The sequence below is a fragment of the Phascolarctos cinereus genome, unplaced genomic scaffold (assembly GCF_003287225.1).
Source record: "Phascolarctos cinereus isolate Bilbo 61053 unplaced genomic scaffold, phaCin_HiC Scaffold_3;HRSCAF=262, whole genome shotgun sequence".
NCBI lineage: Eukaryota > Metazoa > Chordata > Mammalia > Diprotodontia > Phascolarctidae > Phascolarctos > Phascolarctos cinereus.
In genome coordinates, this window is record NW_027555736.1 from 129099314 (window position 1) to 129118667 (window position 19354).

A 19354-nucleotide genomic window follows, 5' to 3' on the forward strand; every position below is an offset into this window, starting at 1 on the left:
AACTTGCCAACTTTAGGTGCAGCCTGCCAAGTCAAGTCAATTTACTGTGATGCTTTGACTGTGCAAGTAGGCCTTAATCCCTCTTTAATCTCCAGTGTGCCCTTGACATCATGGAAATTACTTACAAAGCTAATGTCATCAGATGAGCCATGTTAACTATTTCAGAGATGGTTCCCCAGAATATAATAACCTGTTTACCTTATAAGCTCCAGATCCCAAAATATTTCACTGAAACTAATGAGCCCAGTGGATATCATCTTACAAGGGAATGAGAAATCCTTTTTTTCTGTATTGTAAGTCATAAAACCTCATGTGACTGGGAATTTATATTCTAACTGAGCATCAGTTCAGTGTCTTTTATTTCAGGACTGATTGATTGGATAAAGAGATTTACATAGTAGCCACAGCGTCCATGAGTTATTAGAAAGGCAGTTTCTCTTTCATATCCTAGAAATCCTTCCTTCACTGAAAACATTTTGCTGATACAACATACTAAGTAGATTATTTTTAACAGCCTCTTGGACCTATAAATGATCTGTGTGTCTATAGCTGTCTATGTATCTATGTGTGTAAGTATATATGTATGTATCTACCTTATAGATACTATTGTACATGGAAGAAGAATCATATGAAATGGCAATCATCACAGACACTAGAAAGATACTGTAATTACACTACTAACGTTTCAGTATGTTTCAGAACAGTGATACTCCAACTGTCACTGTTAAGCTGCATGTGACTCCTTCAAGTGCAAATGTTGGCTCTTCAAGGGCTCTAAATTCTTTATTAGAATATTTATATGACTCTTCTGCTTAATGGTGATTGCAAATGTGGCTCCAGAGTCATATAACTAAGAAAGCCACACATCTAGTGGGAAGAGCACTAGTCTAAGAGTTCGGAGAGCTGAGGGATTCTGCTCTTAGTTCTGCTGTTAGTTTGCTGTGTAGCTACAGCTTAAAATTGGTGTGACTCAATTTTCTCATTTAAGTAGCATAACAATGCAACTTAACATACCAGTAGAAGTATTATGATGATAAAATCAGGAAAACTAATATATAAATGCAAACTGAAATTTTTCAAGTGCTGTATAAACTCAATGACTGGTGGCCTTTTACTAAAGGCCACATTCATATTTTCAGGCATCCAAATTTTTAAAAACTATTAATAAACTAGTGGTTTTAGCCAGTAGAGAAAGGTGATGGAATGAAATGAGGCAGATATAGCACAGGATATAACATTTCAGTTTGGGGAGGGGAATTAAGAAGGTTCATAGATCGACAATTTTTGAGCCAGAAGATGCCTTAGAAATCATTGACTCCAATTTTCACATCTTAGAGGTGAGGAAATTGGGTCTGGGAGAGGTATAACAATTTACTAAAGGTCATATGGGGAGTTAGAATTAGGAGAGATTAGGATCCATGTTGCTGGATTTCTTAGCCAATGTTATCTTCAGGACACCACATCTTTATTATAATCAGAAAATTCTTGACTACACTGATCTCCAGGAAAAGATGTGGAAAAGATGAAGAGCTACATATTAAAAGAAAAAGTTGTGTACACACACACACACACACACACACACACACACACACACAAATTCAACTATCAGTGTAATACTTCAAGGGGGATTTTCTACGTCATTGTCCAGCAAGAATTTTTTATATCCTTTAAAAAAGTAAAACAACTCCAAACAAAAAATAAATCAAATCCCACAAAACTGGAAGGGCCCTTAAAGATTACCTTACTGAATTCCTTCATTTTGTAGAATGGCAAAATAAGGCCCAGAGCATGAATTTTATTCACATGAACAAAAGTCTTATGAAGCCTTTAAAAAATCATAGATAGCCAAGATTGACCCACATTTATACTGAAAACAGCCCTTTTAAGCATTCATTGCTTTATCTTCTTTGTCCTCTAATTATAGATGTCCTTTTGATTTCCAATTTCCTGTTAGACATGGATGTCATGATAGCACCTGAAATTCAGCATATCCAAAAACTGTCTCTTTTCCCAGATTCTTTATTCTATTGATGACATCACCACATTCCCAATCACCCAAGCTTGAAACATTAAAATCATCCTTAGTTCTTTCCTCTCCTTTAGTGATAGCTGTCCCCTTCCCTAATTCAATAGTTGCCAAACTCTGTTGATTTTACTTTAATACCTCCCACTTTCTTTCCTTTCCACTCACGCTTCTACCTCCCTGATACAAGCCCTCATGATCTCTGACCTGGATTGTTGTAATACTGTCCTAACTGGTTCCCTTGTCCCCTTGCCACTCAGTCTCTCCCTTACCCAGTCCATCTCTCCACACAGCTGCCAAAATAATCTTTGAGACATGGAATGGTATAGTGGAAAGAGAACTGACCTTGCAATCAAGATACCTAGAATTGACTCTTGTATCTGTTACTTACTAATGAGCAAATCACTTAAACCTTCCCAGTTTGTTTTCTTGGCTGTAAAATGAAAATGATTTATATTTGTACTGTCTATCATGACTGAGTTGTCAGATTTAGGTTGGGCTACAAGGTCCCTCATTCTTCCTGGCTCTGTGATAAGGAAAATGCTCCATAAACCTTAAAGCATTTTATAAAAAGTTCGTTGCTGCTGTTGTTGTTTTGGGTGTTTTTAAATCCTGTTATTTAATAAGGCCTATCATGACCTGTCCCCAACCTACATTCTTAAAAGTTCTTTCACTCTGATTTTATTTATGCGCTCTGTAATACAGACAAACTGGACTCATCTCCATTGTCTTCCTGCCAGTTCTTACCTCCAAAAATTCAAATAGGCTTGCTTCCATTCCTAGAATGTAATCCCTCCATTTAACCTGTTGAAATGCTTTCCCTTCATGAAACCTTTCCTTATTACCCCAACTGAAAATGATTGCTCTGTTCTAAAATTTTCTTATATCAGTTTTTCTATATCTTTCTTTCACCTTTATCATATGCTACTTTATAACATTCAGTTTCCATATATTTCTGATACCCTCTATTAGATTGTAAGCTCCTTGGAGGGTAAGGATAGTTTCTTTTTTTATCTTTGTATCATCAGTGCTTAACTAGGGTCTTTTTCTATATGAGGTTCTTAATAAAAGTCCATTGAATTGAATGGAAAGAGCACATTTAATTAGGTGAAAATATTCAAATGCATTTCTCTTTTAAAGAATCTTTAGTGCCTTAAGGTCTTTTAATACTTATAAAAATGATCAAATAAATATGAATTAAAATAATTTTAGCTTCCCTACATAGAGTAATCTATTAATAAATGTTTCTTGATTTTATGTATACATATACATATATACACAAATATTGTATCTATATCTATCTATTTCTGAGACAAAATTGCTGCTTTTTAAGTTGAAGGCAAGTCAAGTCTTGACTTTGAGGAAAACTTAAATTTCTCATTTAGGCTTCTGTGATTGCTTCTAAAAGATATTAGGCTGAATCCTACTGACCAAGATATTGCTCCTCAGCTCCACATCTTTAGCATCTCTTTAAAAGTGCAAAATTTCAAAAAGATGAAATTCTTAATGTTCACATAACCATGAGACACTAAAAATTAAAAGGGAGAAATTCTCTATTTCTGATAAATCTCTTAAGTTTACACAAACTCTTAGGACAAAAATTTAAGGTCTAGGTTAAGTGTCAACTCATGTACTCTTTTGTCATTTAGTAGTTTCCTTTTACATCCTCCGGATACTCTCTCATGTGCCCACTGAAAGGTTTGCTGATCACATGCAAGGGTTTTGGTCTAAATATTAGAAGATACCACATTTGACAGGCTTTGGCCTTTTAACAGAAGGTGTAATTAGACTTCAAAAATGGAGATGAATATCCTTTGACAAATTTGGATTCTTTTTTTCCCCCAACTCTGTTCCTAAACAGTTTTCTCCTCCCTTTTCTTCTCTACTCTATATGTCTCTGTTTCTCTCCCCTTCTGTCTAGGTCTCTCCATCTCTGTCTGCTGACCTATCTCTCTTTCCTTCCCCTTCCCATATTCAGGAGAATGATTAAGTCATGATTCATTGGAATCACAAGGAATAAAGCAAAGAATGGAATTAGAGAAAAAAGAGGAAAAAGGAAGGCCATAAATTCTGGTTTCAGCAGATTCAAACTTGAATTAAAATATAATGAATGCAGATTGTGTCTTTAAAAATTTTAGACCACAGTTTTCCATTTTAGAAGCAGCATCATTCTGTATTTCCTTCATGCCATTCTCTGAAAATTTCTAAGTGCATTCCAGATATTATTTAATCTACAATTATGATTATATACCAATAAGGGACATATCACTAAACTTATTGGATGGGTGGGGAAGCTGAGGCACAGGTGGATAGTTGAATTATTCCAGAATTACTCAGGTTTTGTCTACATGGCATCAGAATAAATAGTTGAAAACTGAGAAATGTAGTCGATCACCTAATTGTTTTGTCTGCATCACACCAAACAACTAATTTGAATGTTTCTTTTTCTTCCTACTGAATTGGCATCATGCAAAAAAAAAAAAACAACCAAACAAACCAAAACAAAACTACAGGCAGGAGAGTTTAGATAGTACCTTGCCTTTGATGAATACAATGCCTTTAAATGAGCTAAATTACTTCACTTTTAAATCCCTATTAAAAGTCTTAAACCTTTTAAAGGAGAAAGAGTTAGGGCCTTCTACAGAAGAATGTATAGGCATTGGCAGTACTATCTATGGACCTTTGAGAGGTTTTGCATATTGGCACTTAATCCTTATTTAGTTACAAACTCTGTAAGGAAATTTGAGTCCTGTACATGAGTTCTTCATTTATTTCTGAGCCAGGATAATGCTAGGATTACCACTTAGAACATTGGGAGAACAGACTTTTGCACAGTTATCTGGCAGCCAGTATTGAAAATAACCAACTAAAGGTGTCCATGTATACTATGTGTGTGTGTGTGTGTGTGTGTGTGTGTGTGTGTGTGTGTGAGACAAAGTTAGGGGTAGGTATTGTGGTTAAATCCCATTAGGAAGGACATTACATTCATTAAGTGAACCATAGAATGTGAAACAAGAAACAGCCCTATTCCTCCTGCTTCACCACCACCTCTCTACCCCTAAAGTAGCATATCTCTTAAATACAGGAGATTTCTTGCTGGGAAATACTTCTCAGGAGTAAAGCAGAGAACACTATGATCCTGAGCAATTTTAAAGCCAGGACATGCAAGGAATGTCACTGGTCATTTTCAGCACGTTTGCAAGCTTGGTTTTGTTCATAATCAACATGTTTTATTTCTTATGTGACCTTTATGGTTGGGCGGGTATTCCTTTAATGCGAATGCAAACACAAACTGTTCTCATGCATCATCCAGGAATATAAACAGGCTGCCAATTTGATATCCTAATTGTTGTTGAAATTTAAAAAATAGCGGTACCTTTTTTCCCCCCAGAATGATCATGTGCTTTTTAAAAAGTGTCTGAATTTGTATCTCATACTGTTGATGACTGCAAACAGTTCCACTTTGTACATTAAAGAGGATAAAGAAATTACATGAGGCTGGGTCATTACTATATAAGCGGTACCCTAAAATCTTTTCATCCCTAGTACAAATTGCATCAGCTTGCTTCTCACTACGCTATAGGTTGTTGTAATGCCATTTTAAACTTAGCTGGAGAGTTTAGCTGGAGAATTAGGCTCTGTGTTCTAGAGACTAGCATTTTGAAACACAGATTACTAAGTACTTCTAAATAGTTTTAAGCACCAGATGAGCTAGTAGGAAAAATGTAATTCTAATGTAACATTTCACATGAGACACGGCCACCTACTTGCTTTCTGGGCTGTTTGTTTACCCCACATGACCTCATACTGACTGACCAGTCTGGTTTCCCTGAAAAGGGCGGTCGCTTTGCTATAATTTAAACTCCCTCAGGATCTTCAGGGTAACTTTGTTGGGAGAAGAAAGGTGAGACGTACTCCCCCTTTTCACCACTGTAGTTCATGAGCCCCCACTGTTATGATTCCCATCTATGCAAAATCAATTATGATGAGGACACTATTAACTCTTAGGCACAAAAGATTTATTTTATGATGAAGTGAAAGTGACAATATAATATACATATTATGTATTAATATATAATATAATAATGCCTCACATTTATTCAATATAAATTCAAATATAGTAATAATGAATATATTAAAGTTCACACATAAACTTTAGCCACACTCTTACCCATGCATACAGGATCCATTGGGTTGAGTGAGCACATAATTATAGAAATCTGGCAGAGAGACACATGATTTAGGACAACGCATGTACTTAAGGCAATTTACAACTCTAGACTTTGCAGTCCAGAACCCTTCAAAAGCAATCTACACAACATGAAGCCATTCTTTGCTAAAGGCTCATCCTTCTCTACATTGCCAGTTTACTGCTGTGCAAATCTGCTCATTTCCTAACCATGAAATGATAAAGAAATAATATGCTTTGGAAATTCACAATCACCCTTTAAAGGGTATTGAGGAAGTATTACTCTACTGTAATGACAAAAAGTTCCCTTTGAACCAGAGAACTACAAAGGTCCTTAGATTGGTCCTTTGGGCAAGGCAGAGAAGCTCAGCCAGCTTCTGCATCAGGTGGATTCTGCATAATCCTATCAACTATCTGTATCATCCTATCAACTTGTTACTGCAAGTAGAAGTCACCATAAAAACTGCCTTTCCCCATATGCTCTTCCAGTTCAACTAGATGAGGCAAAAAGGCACTTCTGAGAGATTTTGCTCTTCTCAAATTCCAATAGGCCATACATAAAACCAGCAGAGTTCAGCTGTTCTACAGTTAGAAGGCTCCCAGCCTTTTCTTTACCTGGTCCACGAAGCCGTTCTTTCCTCCTGTCAGCAGCTTCCCAAATGTAATGGTTTTTAAAGCCTTTCTATCAGCTGTTTCTGCTATTGCCTTCTCACTCAGCCTCTACCACTTTTTTAACTGTCCCATTATTTTCTCTTTTCCTGGGTTCTACAACTTATTGGATGGCTCAAACCATCACCTCTAAGGAGAAGGTGACATCTTTCCTTTATGAGGTAAAAATCCCACATTTTTAATCCTTCCCCCATAGGCTCCAAACAGTTATTTGATTTATATCTTTGTTAGTTTCAACATTGCAAACTCTAAACACAATTGTAAACAAATAAGCTGAGTGGTAACAATGCCCTTTTACCTCAGTCATTTCCCTGTTCTCAAACAGGTCCTCTAAGTTCTCTGTTTAACACTATAAGTTTTCTATTTGGTCTTCCTAGCCATCTGTGTATCCTCACATTTTTATCCAAAAGCTGTGTTAATACTTTAATTTTATCATTTTTGAAAAAATAAAAGTTTATTTTCTGTCATTTTCATAAGCAAACTATTCATACATAAAAGGGGTAATACTTTCCATCCTTCACAAGTTGATTTAATTATTTTTCTTTATGCCAAAGTTTATTTGCTATCCTAAAAGTTCATTCATTTTGCCCCTTTCAATAATAAAATTACTCACTTGATAGAAAGGCAGTACTCCAGAGAAGGGGAAAAAATATAGCTGAGCAGCCAAATGAAAACAGAAAAGAAAAATAATAACCTTGAAGAGTTTAAATAAAAAAGAAAAGATTAATAATTATTCAAAGACTGTCATGATAACTTTTAAAAAAAGCAGAAAATAAAACTATCCAGATAAGTCTAAAATGTTAAGCATGTCTCTACCATGCTTCATTAAGGGTGGCATAATTTTTTATGTTTTTTTAAAGAATTTACAAAGATTTTCTTATTATTGATTTCCATGTGGATTTCCCAAATGATGGGTGCAGTTATCTGGCTGCACTGAATATATCACTGTCAATGGAAAACTTGACATATTTTACCTAGTGTTCAATCACAACCTGTTTAAAGTTTAGCCATATCAAACATATGTCTATGTCTACATCTTGGACACCTCATCTAGATTTATAAAACAGCAGCCTTAGTACCCTTTTCTTTTTATCTTTGGCAGACAACATTTCCATCCAGCTGTCATTCAGCAGAGTGTTCTTGCATTTTAAAATTTGCCTGAAAGAAAAAGAGAAAGAATTTTCAGGTTTGACAGGAATGCAAGTCCTTTCCAATCTTCTCTCAATATATGAGAGTTGCTAAATTCCACACAATAGTTAACATTGCTAACCTATATCTACTTCCTAGTAAATGAAGGCAGCTCTGTGACATTTTATGAGGTAGGATGAAAGACTTAAAAATTATGATCCAGTCATTTCACCTTTCCTTAGACCATTTTTTTTTGGGTGGAGGGAGGGTGGGAACTTTTTTTTTCACTAGGAATGCCTATAAAAGCTTATTTACTGAGTCAATTAACAAAAGATAACCTCCCATTGTGCAATCATCAATAAATCAATTGTGTTAATACTATCTTGGAATGTCTTCCACTATTTACTTTCATATTGTTTACGTTAGACACTTGACAAAGCGAGCACCCTTGAGACAGCTTGATTAAGGGCAAATGGATTTTGTAGTAGTCATTGACTGTATAATATATATGTACATATATACCTATATATACATGCATACATACATATACATGGATATACATGCACACATATATGTATAATATATATAACATATACATCATATGTAAATTTTGCTAAATATTTGTTTGGCTAGAGTTGACCTACTTCCTAAACATTCCCTATTCCCTTTATGTAGGGATTGTGTTTGATGAATACATGGGAAGACAAACATTTATGAACAGTGATAGAACAGTCACTTAGTACACCACCTACTTCTTTTGTCATTTGAATAATCTATTCACACCCCCCCCACCCCACCCCCCACTCACAGCCACCCTCCACAATCTGTGGAATCAAATTAATCTTCAATTATGTAGAAGAATTTCAGGAACGAGCCAAGCTCAAATTACTGTGTTTCTTCCTGCTATGAAAAGATTTACATTGCAAGCAGCCGGAATTCTGTGTGTTTGTGTGATTTTCAGCAACATAAGTGAAACCTGCCTCTTGGATTCCTGTTCCTGCATGAACTTCAACCATTTGGAAGTTCACCTTCGGTTTGGAGACAATCTTCCTACTATCAACTACCTGTTCTGCAAAACTGCATTTAAACTAGTGAAAAAAGTAGGATTCTTTTTTTTTGAGGACTTCTTACTTTCAATGAAGTCAGAAACACTCTGAATAGGTTTTGTTTGCATCGACCAGCTTCTCAGCTTCTGCCCAGAGGTGGATCCCAATGACACTGGATACAAAGAAAGTAAAACTAGAAGGGGAAAAAAAATGTTCTTAAAGGTTCCAACTTCAGGTTTGGCTGTAGACTTGGGCAAAGTTCACCCCTCCCTTTTCATGACATGCTGCATACTTTTCAAGTCTCCACTTGCTTCTTAGAGAGTAAAAATGTGCCCTATGAGTTCCAGTTGCTTAAGCCAAACTGGGCCCATTTAAGAATAATTTTTGTTTTAAATGTTGTGAAAGTTTTTTTTTAATTGCAATCCAGAATAAATGCCCAAGAGACATATTGTTCCCCACCCTCATACTCATACGCTAAGCAATCTTACCTTCAAGGTAGGAAATTAATTATTCCACTTATTCTCTTTTTGCTTCCTAAATCAGTAGCCTTGGAAGTAAATTGAATATTATGCTGCTTCAGAGCACATCTTCTTGTCAGGCATTGAACTTCATTCTTCTCTTGATAATGATTGGTGGCTTTAAAACTCACATGACTATTGGATAATAAATGGAAACTGTCATTGTTCTAAGGCTGTTCTAAGGCTTTTTTTTTCTTTTTTGCTTTGACCTCATTGTGATATATGTCTACTTCAGGGTGTTTTGAAAAGACTGAGGGAAACAGACAAGGACTTTTAAAGGGAAAACAGACCTCTAATTGGATGCCTCTTGCAGACCCTTCCATGACCCTTCACAGAACTATCCTAATGGATTGGTTCTTATACGGGATCTTAGAACTTCCTATTTTGTTCTTTACTTTCAAATTTTTTCAACAGTGGACTTTAAAAAAATTAATAATAATAGCTTCAATATGCAACAGGGAAAAGATAGAGATTCCAGTTTTTATAAAACAGCTGTCAGAAAAATGATAAAAACTTTTTTAAAACTTAGTTGCATAAGAGTACATGCTTTGTGTTAGAGTTAAAAACAAGGCCTTCTCTCCTATATTTCTGAAACTAGAAATTTATAACATTGTTGTGGGCAATCTTGAATATATGATATATATATATATATATATATATTGTGAATCTTCTTTTGGCCAAACTGAAAAACAAATAGAATCACCCTCAATACAAATCTTTGAATTACACTTTATTGTAGAGTTGAACATGTCTGAAAAACAACTGCACAATAACAAAAAATACTTTATATACCTCCAAGTAGGCATGAGATAAATGAAAACTATGGGTTAAGTGTGGGTGAAAAGATTATGACGTGGAACCTAAAATCCTTCTGGTTTTATCAGTATAATTAAGGAGGCTTGTCCTCCCAAAGTTTCTTTCTCCTTTGCCTCCATGCTTTTATTGTATAAAGATTGACATGGTCCATCACTTTCATTCTTTTCTACCTTTTGATATTATTAGTATTTTTTTACATTATACTTCCTTCTCTTCCATTCTGACATTTTTGTATTATCTTTATATATCATTCCAACTTATCACACTGCATGTACTTGTCTAGTTTCTCTTCATATACATATGAACATATATCTTAAATTGTTTCTTCTTTTGTCATTACTTAAAATAAAGGCAGTATAGCATAGTAAAAAGAATGGTGAGTAAGAATAAGGAGGCTTAAGTTGTGGTTTCATCTGAACCTTAGGTTCTTCAGCTATAAAATAAATGGGTTGGAAGAAATAATCTTTTAGGTCCTTCCCAGATTTAAAGTTCTATATAAACATAATAATGGCATTTAATTTTTTTTTTAAATTGGGGAAAAAACAACTACCAAAACAACAGGAGAAGAAAGGAAAAAGGTAGAAATCATATTAGTCAATTGGTATTTAATAAATACTTACTATGTGCCAAGGATTGTGGGATACAGATAAAAGCAAAAGCAAAAACAACTAAAAAAAAACTCCAACAATGAAATATTAAACAAAAACCACAAGTTATCAGTGTCACAAATAAAAGAAAAGGTGTTGTACAAATTAAAGTCAGCTCTACCCATGTATAACCTATATCAAATTGTTTGCCTTCTCATTGAAGGTAGAGTAAGGAGGAAGGGAAGAGAATTTGGAACCCAAAATTTTTGAAATGGATGTTAAAAATTGTTTTTATGTGTAACTGGGGTAAAATAATATGCTAAATTAAAAATTTTAATTTAAAAAATTAAAGTCAGCCCAAATCCACTTCAAATTAAGCAATCCACTTTCTTCTCCAAAGATAGCAAGCAATTTCCTCTGGCCTTTTAAGTTAGTAGTTATCAAAAATTGCATATAATACAGAAAGACAATCTTCCAATGTTCATACATCTGCTCACCATCACATAATAAGCAACTATAACCTCCAATGAGAATTATGTATTTGTTTAAATAATTTTAATGGTGTAATGTCTTTTACTGGACTTTTGAGACAAGGGCTAAGGAAATCCATCTATGCTTTACTTTTCTCAGCATGTAAAAGGAAAGTTTTTTTGGTAATCAGAAAAAGTACAAAAGGCTTCAGTATACATGATATATTAATGTTATTTTGAGAGTAACAAATGATGTTTTATATTTCCACTATTTGAACAATATTTTATATCTATGGATTGTCTCTTATACTTGGAAGGAATCACAGAAGCTAGTAAATGGATGGGACCTTAGACGACATTTAATTCAATGTTTAATGAAGAAATATGCCTTAGAATAAATAGCATTAAACTCAAGGCAGTAGGCCACAAGCTGCCTGCAAAACTTCTGAATGTGTCAGGAACAAGATTAAAATGGATTTGGGAAATGTTTAACAAAATAATTAAACTTTAATACAACATAGATGGTATTAATTTGTGGTTTTCTAATATGTAGCCACAGTGACTATTTGAGTTTGACCTACAACACTGATCTATAAAATTTCTGATATTTGGTTATCTAGTTTTTGTTTGAATACTTCTGCTGATGGAGAACTCACTATTTTACAAGTTAGTAATTCTTTCTACAACTCTGTAAGTCTATAAAATAGTTCTTCATCCTGAACCAAAATCTTATCTCCTCCAATTTCCATTGATCCTAAATCTACTTTCTGTATTAATATTCTCCCTTCCACAAGACAGTTTTTCAAATATTTAAGGACAACTGTTTTATGCCCCCTAAATTTTTTCTTCTCTAAACTTAAATATCCCTGCTGTCTCACATATGGCATTATTTCTAAACTCCTTTGATCCTAGTTGCCTCTGAACATGCCAATTTGTTAATGTCTCTCTATGCCTAGACCTAAAGACATTATACCTCCCAAATGACCAGACCAACAAAGAATATTTCCTGTATCTGAGCAGTGTTTTTCTAATAGAGCCTAGTAATATATTATGAGAGGCAGTGTTGCCTAGTCATTAGAGAATCAAGAGTCAGGAAAACCTGGGTTCAGTTCTATCTCTGACACATACTGGCTTTGTTACTCTTCATAGGTTACTTCATTTCTCATTACTCAAGGCAACTTTTGGAGACTCAACAAGTCTTAGGGACCGTAAATTGCAGACCATAAGGTGGTGAGCTGCATTTTTAGAAGAAGTTCCCAACTCCTTTTGCAATGAAATTACAAAATCCCTCCAATTCATGTTTAAACCATTTTTAGGCAACAATGGGAACAATGTAATATTGTCTGCCCAAGTTTTCTGAAAAAGTCTTGAGTTAGTAGTAGGATTTGTGGGATCGTGTATAGAGTTATATTAATTGAATATTGTGGCAAAAAAAAATCCTCTCATTTTCTTTCTCCCTTTTTTGGTTCAAGAGTTGTTTAAATTTCTGTCACTGTAGTTTATTATGGAAAGAGGTATAAAATGAAAACCATGGAAAGATTCCCAAAGAGGCTCAGTCTAGTAGAGTGTAAATTCCACAAGTAAGTTTACACTCCTGCCTTGTACAGTTATAGAAGGAAAAGGAATGTGTTTGGTCATAGTTTAAATTCCTGACCTTTTACCCTTGCCAGTATGTTGTCATGTATTTCTCATACTACAGTTCACAATTGTTTGCCAAACAATATGCCCTCCATTGTTAAAGGACATGGGATGACGATATGTCCATAAATGAAAATTCACTAGAATTTCTGTAGTTTGGTCTTAGATTATCTGTGCCTTTGAAGAGTTCTTTCATAGTGAGCAATGCTGAATGCCTAACTATGTTCAGTTAAGCAGAAATAGTAATAATGATGAAGTAACAGCAACAAAAACAACAACACAATTCTTCAGATATCAAATTTCACTTATCAGAACTATCTGATAGAATTAAATTTCTTGAGAACAAGGACATTTTGTTTTTGTCTTATCACTAGCACCTACCACATTGCCTTGTCCTAGTGCTTAATAAATATATCTTGAATTGAATTAAATAGAAGGAAAAAGGGGAAAAAAAAGATTCAGCAACCAAAATAGCTATCATAAAATCTTTGCACAAAAGATCTTACACTTTATTCATAGTTGAACCCTAATAACTCTAATTTTAGACAAAAATCTAACAATCGATTTCTTATAGAAGATTGGATATAACCAGTTAGAAATAGAGGGGCAGGTTGCTAGCAGTAGGCATACTAACCACCTCAAGAAGTAATCATAGAAAGGGCTGCTGGGTGGCGCAGCAGATAGAGCACCAGCCCTGAAGTCGGGAGGACCTGAGTTCAAATCCTGTCTCAGACCCAACACTTGCTAGTTGTGTGACCCTGTGCAAGTCACTTAACCTCAATTGCCTTTAAAAAAATCACAGACATATTGATAAGGGGAATTATAATAAGAAATAACATATTTCCACTATGAATACAAAGCAATTAAAAGCAGTTAATGCCTTCTATATGCAAGTCCCTGCTAGGCAAAAGAGATAGTATATTGAAAAATAATCTTTTGCCCTCAAGGAAGCAAACACTGTTTTTAAAAGTATCAAACTCTTTAACAGAAATATGTAAAATACATGGGAGGGGTTTTTTTTTGGGGGTAGAGAGAAAATAAGATAACTGGAAGAGTTGTTGTTGAGTTGTGTCCAACTCTTTATGACTCCACTTTTTTTTTTTTGGCCAAAGTATGGGAGTGGTTTACAAGAGGAAACTGAGGCAAAGAAGGTTCAGTGACTTGCCCAGGGTCCCATAGCTAGTAAATGGCCAGATTTGAAACAGGAAGAAGAGTCTTTCTGACTCCAAGCCCAATATTCTATCCACTGCAGCATCTACCTGCCCAATTCCAAGAGTAATCAAGGATACATTATTTATTAAAGACAACATAAAGTCAGCAGAGATTCTTGGAAGAGAGAATATGTGCTAACTCAATACAATACAGAGTTTCAGCTGAAGGATAGGACCCTGGACCTTTTGGAAGAGGAAGAAGGAAGAAAAAGGAGGAAGAGAAAGAGGATGAGGAGGAAGAAGAAGAAGAGCAGGAGGACAAGGAGAAATGGGAGAGGAGGCTATGAGGAGGCATATAATGTATAAAAAGCAAAGACAGCTCAAAAAGCACAAAAGTCCAGTGGCATTTAATAGAAAAGTATTCTTCAATGCCTCAAAAGCTCCTGAGTGTATCACTGTGTTATAACACACTATAATAATTTATCATCTTATTAAGCTACAAAGAAAAATTGAAATTATTTTCAATATACTGTTTAAGAAGGCAAGGAATCTATTTTAGAAAAATTTCTAAGAAAACAAATTATTTTCTAATTTTGATACTCTAAAGGGAGAGGGTTTCATTTACCAGGAAAACTTACTTTTCTACACCATACCCAGCCCTACAAATGCTAAATACATGAGGCATTGATACCCTGCTATCTTTCTATAGCACTTTCAACTTTCAAAAGAGATGACATCCTTTATTCCATCTTATTTCCACAGTATAATATTATGCATATATGAACAAACTAATATTTTTTTATAAATATATGTACACTAAGTTTCTTATAAATATCTTATATTGAAAATTCCATTTAATTCCTTCCTATAGTTTCATCCTCTTTTCTGGAGTAAATTTTATCTCTATAGCCTGTTCTTATTATACTCTCTCTCTCTCTCTCTCTCTCTCTCTCTCTCTCTCTCTATATATATATATATATATATATATATATATATATATATATATATATACATATATATGTATACACACATACATAATATATATATATATATATATATACACACACACACACATACGTACAAATATACACACACATGTCACATGTGTTTCTAGATTCCAGACTATATTTCAGAGCTCCTCCAAGACCATACTATTCTTTTCTTTGTAGTTCCTCCTTAATATGATCCTATAAGATCTTTCTTTGTAGCTGTAACTTACCTATGGTCTTTTCCCCTTCCCTACTCCAAGTCCCTGTTCCCACCATCCCCAGTAATGTTAGACAACTATTTCCAAGTCTTTTGCTATGGTATGATTAGATAACAGGTCTTGTGATGGCTCCTTATTCCCATTCCTTTATTTTATGTAGGTGCCATCCCTCTTGATTGAGAAACTAAATTCATTTTAACCAGAAAATTATTTTAAAGGTTTACATTTCTTCTTTTTCCTAATGCATCTGCTTATTGATTCCATCTGAGCAATATATAAGGATAATCTGTACCTTTAGATTACCCCTCAGTGTTCCACTTTCCTAATTAGAAATTCTTATGTTCCCCTATCTGATAATAAAATTTTATCATTTTAATTTTTCTTATGCTTCATCTTTCCTAAATCTATTCTTCACCCTCATGGAAACCTCTGACTTCTCCATAGTCAATATCCTCAGGCCATTACTCCATACCCTGGGTTCACTTTTCTTACTCTATAATCTTAACTCAATAGTTAGCATTTTCAACTTTACACTCTCCTCTCTTCTCTAATCTCTTGTGCCCTTGTGTGATTGCCACTCATCTCTCACCAAACTGTAACCTAAATTACTTCCACCACCCATGTCTCTTCTGTTTCTACTCAGAGATACTATATCAGCTAGATGAAGTCTCATAACCATGCTTAGTACATTACAAATTCATGTTGTCCAACCCTATCTGGGCTCTCACTACAGTGAGGCATTCCTTTTATCTTTCTTTAATTGCCCCCTTACTCCCAAAAAAAGCTATTCTAAATATTTTTTTTCTCCTTAAACTTCCTACATGTCTCCCCACCCTCCTCAGCTAAGGACATTGTCTCTTTTTTTACTGAGATGATAATGGTCTTTTGACAGTAGATACCTCCTATCTTTCTCTTAATCTCAAAATCCTTTTCCATCGTTTCCCATTCAATAGTCTCCCTGAGTCTCTCACAAAGATGTTGCCCTTCTCATTTACTTGTCAAGGCCAGCCCTTCTACATGTCTACTTGGTCATGGCCCTATAGCAGATTATTTCTTTCAGCATCTTCTGTTTCTGCCTCTGCATCTGTCTCTCTGTGTGTCTCTGTTTCTGTCTCATTGTCTGCCTCTCTCTGTCTCTCTGCCTCTCTCTGTCTCTCTATCTCTTTCTGTCTCTCTGTCTCTGTCTTTGTGTCTCTCTGTCTCTCTTTGTGTCTCTCTGTCTGTCTCTGTCTGTCTCTCTCTCTCTCTCTCATTTTCAATGGCTCCCTATTATCTTCTCATCTACCACCTTCAAATGTAGCCATCACTTCCCATCCTTAAAAAACCTTCACTAGACAATACCATCCCTATCTCTCCTCCCTTTTCTCAGCCAGACTCCTTGAAAAGGCTGCCTACACTTGATGTATCCACTTCCTCTCCTTTCTTTTGCTTTCCTCTTCCTTTGCAATGTGGCTTTCAACCTCAAGACACAGCTGAGACAGATCTTTCCAAAGTTACCAGTAATCTATGAATTGTTGAATTTGATTATCTGTGCCCAGGCTTCATCCTTCTCATCCTATCTACTCTACTTGACACTGTTGACCACTCCCTCCTCCTGGATACTCTCCTGTATGAGTTTTTGTGATATCTCTCATGATTTGCCTCCTACCTATGTGACCTTCCCTTTCTTTCTTTTACTGGTTCATCATCCATAACACACACATCCCAACTGTGGGTGTTCACTAAGGTTTTGTTCTTAACCTTCTCTTCTCCTCTCTTCTTTCTCTTCTTAGCCTTATCAGTTTCCAAGAAGACCAGTGACAGTTTGCACATCAGTTATCCAAGGACCACCCTGACCAGATAGGCTTTATCACTAGCAAGTTGGCCACCAACTGAAGAATTCTTCAAGCCACTGATATTTATTCATGAAGACTATCTCCTAAGGAGTAGAGGGCTTGAAGTCTGCTTCCCTGAGAAATAGCACACTGACAACATCACAAATCTTTGAAGTATGGAAGAAACAATAATCAAACTCCAGATAAGTCACAAAATAAAAATCCTGAAACAGAGAATACTACAAACATTTGTGATTGCCAAGGGAGGAACATTACCACAGGATGTGGTATAACAAGCCCTGCTGTTTTTGCAATTTAGCTAAGTTTTCCACCTGTGTCAAACAACATACCATCAAACAACACTTCTAATTTTACATCCGATGTAATTACTTTATTCTCTCTCTCTCTCTCTCTCTCTCTCTCTCTCTCTCTCTCTCTCTCTCTCTCTGTCTTTCTTTCCCCACACACATGTACGTGTGTGTGTGTGTGTGTGTGTGTGTGCATGTGTATTTCCATTTCTGCTATGGCATGCACTGTATTTGCCTCTTTCCAGATATCCCCAGCCCTGTAACACCTGCTAAATCTTATTTAGATTATAGTAATAGTATCTTTGGACAGGTGGCAAAGCAAAGGATAAAAATGACCAAACCCAGCTTAATAATATCAATGAAGGAAAATATTAGGCTCCCAATACTTTCATTCAGAACAAGAAAAACCCTGAACAAAGGTGGAGAGAAGAAAAAGCTTTCATCATCCTTCTGTTTCCCAGGCCTCTCAATAAAGTTGGTTTTTTTCCCTTTAATTAAATTAAATTTTAAAGAAATGCTGTAGCATAGCAGGGGACTCCAATAACAGGATTGCCTTACTCCAATTCATGAATTACAACTTCAGTCCAGGCATGTTAGACATAATGTTCAAGCAGTTAATTTGAAAAGTTTTGAGGTATGCATGTCAACAGCAGCCTGCAATTGCAGCTGAGGTTCATCAGGCTGTAAAGGGAGAATAGTTAGCACCCTGGGCCCCAAACTCAAAAGGATAGCTCATGTAGCCATCAGTTGAGTGAAGTACCATGCCTATGGAATATATTGCAAAACTCAGTAAATCCTGCTCTTTGATCTTGTTTCAGTTTTCTCTATTACTGACATAATATTTCCATCAGACCCCGATTTAGTGTCAGTGTTTATCTAGTGTTGCTTGATGATTCATTATTAGTCACCTGGCCCCAGTGAACTATGCTCTATGGTACTGAAGGAACTAGCAGATGGAATTATGCTGCCCAGTCTCAGCTTTGGATCATTCTCTAACCACTGCCTTCACTTCTACACAAGTGCTGCTGAATGAGAAGCAGTACTGACTTTTTCTACTACAAACTGATCTTACATAACCTCAATTGGGTCCTCACTGCTGCAAGGCATCTTTTAATATCTCCCTAATTATTTTACAATCCTACCCTACGCAGTGGCTCTTCCAAAACTTTTCATCCTTCCTCAAACCTTCCATTTTACTGAGAGCTTCCTTTTAACCTCCTTATCTCACATCACCAAGATGCCTTTTGCCATGACCTCCTTTTTCACCTTTATCTCACATGAAGAAGTGACCCTTCTTCCATCTCCACTGTCATCCTTTATCTCTTCTGTCCTTTGTGACTAAACTCCTTGAAAAAAGGCTGGTTACAATAGGTGCCTCCACTTTCTCTCCTCTCACAATCTTCTTAACTGCTTACAATGCAGTTTCCAACCTTGTCATTTCAACAAAACTGCCCTTTCTAAAATCATCAGTGATCTCTTAATTGCCAAATCCACTGACCTTTTCTCAAGCCCCATCCTTCTTGAACTTTCTGCAGTCTTTGACACAGCTGATCACTCTCTTTTCCTTAATACTCTCTTCTCTCTAGGTTTTTGTGACACTACTCTCTTCTGGTTTTCTTCTTACCCATCTGAATTTTCCTTTTCATCTCAATCTTCATATGGGTCATGCCCACTAACCATGAATGTCCCAAAGGGCTTTGTCCTTGGTCCTCTTGTCTTCTCACTCTATGTTATTTTGCTTGGTGGTCTCATCAGTTCTTATCTATTCAATTATATCTGGGCTGATGATT

At 35.6% G+C, this 19354-nt stretch overlaps 1 long non-coding RNA gene across 2 annotated transcripts in view; it reads right to left on the minus strand.

Annotated features, from left to right (window-relative positions):
* Positions 1 to 6036: 6036 nt before the first annotated feature.
* Positions 6037 to 19354, minus strand: part of LOC110192801 (uncharacterized) — an 85481-nt gene continuing 72163 nt past the window's right edge. For both annotated transcript variants that reach the window (XR_002320255.2, XR_002320253.2), the window contains 3 exons: positions 9544 to 9708; positions 9141 to 9248; positions 6037 to 8039 (listed from right to left, as the gene is read on the minus strand). This is a non-coding gene — a long non-coding RNA (uncharacterized LOC110192801). The remainder of the gene's footprint in view (positions 8040 to 9140; positions 9249 to 9543; positions 9709 to 19354) is intronic.